We start from the raw sequence: 9,063 nt of genomic DNA, 5'->3' as shown, positions 1-9,063 counted from the left end.
TTGAAATTGGATAGCTTTAGGCGCGTTTTCAAAAACAACAATTGATTTCAAAATAACACGACAACAAGCAAGCTTCCGCAATGAAAGTATTTTCCAAAATTAATCACTTTTCCTAAAATGACTTAATCAAATCGTTTCTAGAAATATCCATGACGTTAAGGTGTGGCAATGGCGGTATGCATGTCTAGGATTGATCCGAAGGGAGCTTGGTACTTAAGCAGTCCGATGGACTCACCACCTCTTGATTAATTCCTTTTACCTATAATTATCTTTTCTGGCTTGAGAATTTTTTTAGTTTGTGGCATGCGTCGGCATAATCTGCGGTTGGGGTCATTTGTATCAAGCCTAGGTTGCAACAACTGGCTGTGGAATGGTTTACAAAATAGATTTTAAAAAAAATTTATAAAATGCGAAAAACTCATTTTCAAAATTTAATCTTTAGAAGGTGCATTCCGAATCTCCGGCTCAGCTGTAAGTATTACTCTGAACTCTTTGATATTTTTGATTATTGTCTGTACTGAAATCCTGCTAGGATACTCTAGATAGGATGATACTAAACCATAGGAAAATCTGATAAGAGACTGAAACTGTAGCTAGACTTCGATTCTGCGAAAACAAACTCTGAACTACTGTCTGATTCATAAAACATCTGTAATAAACACTGGAATATTAATTGATGCATAAAATTCGTAATCAAGATAATACGATATGAGTACAAGAGGCCGTGACAGAGCCGAGGAAGTGCTCGAGCGAGATCTTCGTCTTCGAGACATATGCCGGCGGTGGATGCACCGGTACCACGGCAACAGAGGTAGAGTCTCATGACCGCGGTGCCGGGGATGATGCCCTGTCACAGGCAATGCTTCGTGTTCTGGAAAGGGTTGCCGGGCAAGTTCGGGCAACGAAATTCGGGGATCTATTTTGAATGACTTCGGGACTAACGGAACGGAGATCTTTAGGGGGTGTCTGGTATAGCCCGAATGTGGCAGAATATTGGTTGGAGGCCACAGAACGGATTATGGACAACTTGGACTGCTCTGAGGAGATGTGAGTGGGGTATCTGTACTAAGTCCTTGGGTCACTCGTTAGGGTAGACAAACTGTATAGGAATGTACCCTTAGAAACTCAAGGCAAGTTTTTCCTGGAGATCTGATGGAGTTACCGTTCGAGAGTTTGACCTCATTTGGGAATGGATTGGCTTGTTAAGCATAAGGCACTCTGGATTGTGCTGCTAAACGAATGGTGTTAAGAACTACAAAGGATGAGGAGGTTATGGTGATAGGTGAGAGAAGGGATTATTTGTCCAATGTGGTGTCGGCATTAAGAGCCGAAAAGTGGATTCGGAAAGGTTGTGAGGCCTAATTGGTATTTGTAAGTCAGTCGGAAGAGGAGGACTGACAGTGGATAAGGTTAGGACCGTAAAGGAGTTCCAAGATGTTTTCCGGAGGAGCTTCCAGGATTGCCTCCGAACGAGAAGTGAGTTTGGAATAGACTTGTTGCCTGGAATGGCGCCTGTGTCTATCGCACCGTATAGGATGGCACCGAAGGAGTTAGTAGAGTTAAAGCTCAAATTCAAGAGTTGTTGGATAGGGGCTTATTAGGCCAAGCGTGTCTCCATGGGGAGCACCGGTGCTATTCGTGAAAAGAAGGATGGTACGATGCGGATGTGCATTGATTATCGCCAGTTGAACAAACTGACGATTAAGAATAAGTATCCACTGCCAAGGATTGACGATCTGTTTGACCAACTTAGAGGAGCTTCGTATTTCCAAGATGACCTTCGATCTGGATACATCAGTTAAGGGTCAAGGAGGCAAATATCCATAAGACGACATTCAGGACTCGGTATGGTCATTACGAGTTTCTGGTTATGCCATTTGGACTAACGAACGCTCCTGCAGCATTTATGGATCTGATGAATCGTGTGTTCCAACCATTTTTGATCAGTTCGTAGTCGTCTTTATTGACGATATCCTGGTATATTCTGAAACTGAACGAAACATGATGAGCATCTCGTATATGCTGAAGTTTAAGGGAGAAGGAACTCTTTGCGAAGTTCAGCAAGTGTGAATTTTGGTTGAGGGAGGTAACCTTCTTAGGACATGTGGTCTCTGCTGAGGGGATTAAGGTGGACCCTCGAAAATGAAGCGATTTTGGAGTGGAAGCCCTAGGTAGTGTCGAATACGAGTTTCTAGGACTGGCAGATACTACAGAAGGTTTGTGAAGTTTTTCTGTGATGGCAGCACTCTGACAAAACATAAGGAAAGGAGTACGTTTGTATGGACTAAGAACAGCAGGAAGCTTTTGAGAAGTTGAAGAAAGTTCTGACTGAAGCACTGTGTTAATTCAGCCGGAGTTGGGAAGATTTTATGTGTACAGTGACGCATCACACTGGTTTGGGCTGGTGTTAATGCAAGAGGGTAAGGTGGTTGCATATGCATCACGATAGCTTAAGCTCATGAGGGAAACTATTTGACTCATGATTTAGAGTTGGCAGCAGTGATATTTGCACTTAAGATTTGGAGACATTACTTGTACGGAGAAAGGTGTATTATATACACTGACCATAAGAGTCTTAAGTATTTGTTGACTCAGAAGGAGCTGAACCTTAGGCAAAGGAGATGGATTGAGTTGCTTAAGGATATGACTGTTCGATCGAGTATCACCCAACAAGGCTAATGTGGTAGCCGATGCTCTAAGTCGTAGAGCTGTATCTGATCTGAGAGCAATGTTTGCTCGTCTGAGTCTGTATGATGATGAATCTGTTGGCTGAGTTGCAAGTGAGGCCAACCTGGTGGATCAGATTAAGGAAAAAAGTTGAACGATGAGTCTTGGTCGCTCGTTTTCAACAAGTTAAGGAAGGGAAACTTCTGAGTTTGGGAGCCAGAAGAGACGATGCAACAGCAATACCCTCATCTGTTTGGATTAGGTAAATTTCGAGGACGAAATTTCTTTAAGGAGGGTAGAGTTGTAACGCCCCAATTTTCGGGAATCTGTGAATGTTGGCATAGGTTAATTATGTTAGTGGGCCTCTAGAAAGCCCAAACTTAAGATAGAACCCGACAATTTTAGTTAATTTTTGTTCCATAAGAAAAAGGGGGTGAAATTATGAAATAGACCTATGTGAAAATGTTTGAAAATGCTATAGGCTAAATTGAAGTGGCCAAATAAATAGGAGTGCAAAATAGGAGGATTTGCATGACAAACCTCCCATTTTACATGAAGTGGCCAGCCATCATGTTGTTGTAGACAAAATGTACACTTGATATCCATAATTTATGGTACAAATTGATAATAGGTTAGGAAATGTTCATGATAATAGGTTAGGTAAATGTTCCATGATAATGGTTAGGTAAATGTTCATGATAATGGGTTAGGTAAATGTTTCATGATAAGAATTTCATGTCTTTTGTATTAAAGAATTAAATGGATGAAATATGAAGTTTTATTAAAAGAAAAAGGGGTGAAAAGAACAAAGTTTTGTCCATCTTTGTTCATCATAGCTGAAAGTTAGAGAAGAGAAAGGAGAGGAGAAAGCTCTTGAGTATTGGTCATTAGGAGGAGGAAAATGAAGGTAAGTTTGGTACTTGCTTCTATTTTGAGGTTCATGAGTTTTCTTGATTCTACCTTAACTCTTGAAGTATATTTTGATTTTTAGTTGTGTTGTGAGCATTTAGTCATGAATTAAAATGAAGGAAATGGTTGTTGTTTCATGTTCTTTTGATAAAAATGGAAGATAGGTGAAGTTGAGCCAAACAAATGAGCATGCATGTGCCTTAGATGTAAAGGGAAAAATCGCTAACATGTTGTGCTTTAAAATGATGAAATGGAGATTATACTTAGTAAAATCATAGATATGTGATGATTGATTGGTGATATACATGTTTAAATAACAAGCATGCAAGTTAGGTGTGAAAGAGTGATTTGGTAATAAATTGCTTGGGACAGCAGCAGTAAGTGACTTTGGAAATCACCATAAATTGTGGAGATGATTAGAAGCTGATAAATTATGTAATTAAGCTTATTGAGTCTAGTTTCAATGAATAAACAGAACATATTTTGAATTCTGTACAATGAGAAATTTGATTCGTAATGAAGAGTGGTCAGATTAGTCAAACAGTGAACATGGGAACTTTAGAAAATCTGGTATTGATTGGCAACCAAAATTCTGAAAATTTTATGGATAAAGATATATGAGTCTATTTTCAGGAAATTAACGGACTTGATTTGGAGTTTCGTAGCTCCAGTTATAAATATTTAGTGACTGTTGCTCAGGAAGACAGCTTGCAGTGAAATTATGATTATGTGGTAAACATTGACAAATTTGTTAATGAGTTGCTTATTGATTTCTTTAAGCTTACTATGATCGTAGGTGTGGTGCCGAATATGTAAGGGTTATAGTTTGTATTTGAATAGTTAGATTAACTGTTAGTAATCCAATTGTAGGCGGTTCGTGTGGATTCGTCAGCATATCGTCGAAACGGTGTAACTGACCCCTCTCATGACTAGATGCAAAAGCGAAACGATGCGAAAGTGTATTTTGGAATTGCGAGTGTGCGAATGCTCGTAAGATAGTTGGTGTAATTGGTAATCAGTATAACTGCAGTACGCGCGATTTCGTACATTTGATATTTGGGCTTATGGCCAAGATCGGTTCATGGCCAACGGCCCAATTCGTATATGCGGTAAGTGTTTGATAGTAAATAGTAGGATATGCATGAAAACCCTAAAGTAGCTAAATACATAATACCCTATGTATGAAAATAGTATACCTAGGCAATTACGATACCCTAGGTTAATTGACTGAAAACAGATCTGATCGTATATGTATGCCATGATTTATCTGTTGCATGGGACATGGTTATTATGGAGAAGGTCTGGGGCTTGCCAATCTATCTGGTCGCCACAATATGTTCTGGCTCTCCACGATTATTGTATCTGTCACATTATCTGTCTGCAGCCATCTGCAAATTCTGTGGTGTGTAGCGGTGGGTGGGTCGAGTTGTCTCCCACACGGTGTAAGGTTGGTACGGGGTGTATACGGTTGGATATGGTTGGGTTTCTGCATAAACATGTAATATCTGTCTGTTCTGTATGGGCCTATGGCTTTATCTGAATCTGTCGGCTAAGGCCAATTATTCTATTCTGTGGTTGACTGATTAGACTATGGTTGGTTATTTACACACTGAGTTCCCCAAACTCACCTTTATTTCATCACGCAGTAATCCCAACCATAGTGGGCTTGGACTGTGAGGAATTCGGAGTGGCCACCTTCTGAAAGTTTGATTTCTTCTGGTGAACTGGACATCCTTTTATTTACGTTTGAAGTTTGGGTTTTAAATGTAATAAGGCCGCTTAATTATTTTTGATGGTTTTAATATGTATACTAAGATAGTATACTTATTTTAACTGTTGAAATTGGATAGCTTTAGGGCGCGTTTTCAAAAACAACAGTTGATTTCAAAATAAACACAACAAGCAAAGCTTCAGAATGAAATATTTCCAAAATTAATCACTTTCCTAAAAAGACTAATCAAATGTTCCTAGAAATCAACGTAATTGGCAATGGGATGCAGTCTAGGATTGATCAAGGAGCTTTACTTAACATCGATGACTCACCATCTTTTCGGTTTCCATGGAATTCATTATTCCCTAATTAATCTTTGACATCCGATTTCACTTATGATTTTAACGTTTCTTCAAAAATCTAAGCACCTTCCTCACAAGGTTAAAATTGGAGTACTCTTTTCCAAAGGGAAAAACTTGATCGAATGTGTCATACAATTTTGCATATAATACCCAATATTTTTCTTTTCTTACATCCTGAAAGTTTCAAACTTGGTGGTTAACATTTGCATCTTAGATTCCTTTACAGTATTTGTACCTTTATGTGAAGTCTCAAAAATACCTAAAGCCTACTTACCAGTAGTGCACTTGGATATCCTTTTGAATTCCTATCCATCCACACCACTAAAAATTGGGTTCAATTCTTTTGAATTGGAATTGGCTAGTTTCTCCTCCTTTATAGTCCAAGTAAGCTCGAACTTTTTTGTTTCCACTTAGATGTCTCATTTGTAGGGAACTCCCCATTAATTGTTCATCCATTGACTTGATGAATGCATTCATCCTAGCCTTCTAGTAGGCGTACTTAGAACCATCATCGGAGGATGAGACACAAGTGTTTCTTCCATTTCAAGAAAGTACTGACACCAGGAATACAACTTGATAAGTTAAGTGGGAGGCTCTTCTACCAATTTAAAGAGGACAAGCTGATATTCGCTAAAAACACTAGAGCAATGATAAGAGTAGTTACAACTACAAGTTGAACTGTGGAAAAAGAAAAGAATAAACACATAGCAATTTTTACATAATCGATTTCCCTACATTGGCAAGGCCTTGCAAGGAAGGCAATCCACTATCTTTAACCTTGTACAAACAGTGGTTTAAGTCCTATCATACACTAGTATAGCAATCTTACTTTTTGTACCTAAGATCTAGATCACTCTACTCTAAGCTTTCTCCCTGAAAGCTTAGATTGTAAAACCAAGTGACTCATTTTTTTTTTACTTAGAAAATTCATTCACAATGATAAATTCCTAAAGAATAGATCAAGTGCTAAACTCTTTGTACAAAACTTGAATAAGTCTCATGAATATATGCTTTTTCGACTTGCTAACATACTAAATCAATTACAATCTCAATCCCCATCAAAGTAGAAATAAAATCAGCATTGAGAATATCCTAATAAAGTCTAGGATAAGTTAAAGACCTCCAAGATAAGTTTCCAAGTTATCCAACCCAATCTTTTCAAATTGAAGAATTCGATTGCTTGATCTAATTTGATCCAATCTTAAAGATATGCTTTTTTATATGGATCGATCTTCAAATATGAGCCAACATACATCCAAAACAACATCATAGATTACGACCGAATTGTTTTATTACAAAAGATTGTAAATACTAAATAAGGCAAGTTACGTGACTTGCACAACGCTGCATTGCTCACAAAATTACCTCAACAATAGTTGATAACATAATTAAAGTCAATAAAAAAGCCTAATTGAAGGAAATTAAATTATTTACTTTAATAGCTATAAAATCTTATTCATTCATTTAATTACTTGATGGCATATACAATTAAAAGTTCTATCATATATATAAATTAGTTTTCCCTCAACCTATTGGCTATTAGGGTTGCACATATATACAAACGCTAAAGAAAATAAATAGAAAATATTGGTTTGATTCCCGTGCAATGCATGAGTCTACTGTACTTAATAATTAAAATACATTATTTTACTTCATATTGTTTTTTTAGTTAAAAGATTTACAAATAATGCAAAATAAAGAAATTTAAAAAATATATTCAAAAAATAATAAGTGAAAAATGATATATTCAAAAAATATTATGTCAAATTAAATAATTGTAAGAAATAAGTATTTTATTTTGATAAAAAATAAGAATCCCTTTTTATTAAATATTCATAAATTGATTTTTAAATAAATTTTTTTATATTTATATAATAATTAGGATTTGAGCTCAACAATTTTATTAATATTATAATAGATGAGGTGTCAAGCAATAAGATCATTCTCTTGCAGTAATATAGTGCCACATAGGATTATTTCCTAATTTAGTTGTATAGATTATGTATAATATATAAGGTTATTATTTGATATATTAGCGGAGGGGTTTTTAACTCGGCAAGGAAATTTAAGAAAGTGTCAATTGTCTTTAATTAATATTAAAAAAACTAAATAAATAATACACTTGATGGTTTTTTAAACCTGCTTGTGGGGTTAAAAAATTTCACCAGTAATATATCAAATAATAATTTTTGTATATATTTATACAATGATAAATGGTTGAGATGTTGATTTTTTTTTACATTAACTTGTTTCATGCAAATTTTTTATTTAGCCTACAAGTCGAATATAATGGCTTAATTTGTTTGACTACTATAACAGGATTAAATTGGTTTGAAAATTAAGGCAAACGATTTTATGTCACTTTTTGTATATACTGCTTGCAAGTTAGGGACAAAATATATCCATTTATATGATTTTATTTTGCAAATTAATCTTGCATATCTTAACATATCAACTCCAGATTTGGATGTTGAAACATGTAGGTATGGGCTCTCAACACTTTGCGTTGAATTGGCCGCTCACTTCTAAGAGGATGGAGCTAGATTTCTTCTCTACTATTTGTTTTCTTAAACAATCATATTGTCATAGGCCTATTTTGCCCGGGCCCATATAGAAACCAAAACTAATAATAAAATTAAATTCAAGCCAGCAGTTCAAGTCCAGTTACAACCAATTCAAACCCAAACAAAGCTAAACCCAAACCCAATACGAGCCCAATAACAAACTCAGATACCCATTTACAACGGGGCCCAATGGCCCAAAATCTAAACTTAGGTTTAGCTAAGCTAGCAAACCCTAGCAGCAAGGAGCGCCGCAGCCCCCAGCCTTCAGCGTCGTACGGCCTCCTTGTGCCACAGCCACACGCCTCCGCGTCAACGAGCCGTACGCCACAGCTGGCCTCGTACCCTGTACCTGCAAACTAAAACACGACAGCAGCACAAAATAGCAAAAAGAATATATTTTTCTTTTTGATTTTGGCTATATAAAGCCATACAAGGCTATTGTATTTTGGGGGCTTCGGTTTTTTTACACATACAAAGCAATCAAATAGAAAAAGCAAATACTTCAAGGTTTTTCATTCACTATTTTTTTTCTCTCTTATTTTTCTCTTTTATTTCTTACTTATTTTTTTTGATCTGCTATACTAATATAAAAAAAAAAAGAGAAGAAAGCTCTCTTACCTGTTGATTCGGTGTCGACCTAGTTGACATTTGCTTCTCCGATCCAAAGGCAGACGGATCCATGGGGATCTGGTTAAAGCCTCGACGAAGATGGAGGCATATTAGGCGCTGGCGAAGCCCAATCGACTAAAAAGGGAGGGGAGGCTATAAGGGTTTGGAAAAAAACTTTCAAGCTGTTTGGAAAGAATGATCTGCCAAATGAATTTTTTGGGCAAATTTTAGTTTATATATA

The sequence above is a fragment of the Gossypium hirsutum genome, chromosome A10 (genome assembly GCF_007990345.1).
Source record: "Gossypium hirsutum isolate 1008001.06 chromosome A10, Gossypium_hirsutum_v2.1, whole genome shotgun sequence".
NCBI lineage: Eukaryota > Viridiplantae > Streptophyta > Magnoliopsida > Malvales > Malvaceae > Gossypium > Gossypium hirsutum.
Note: the sequence above shows the minus strand (reverse complement) of the source record.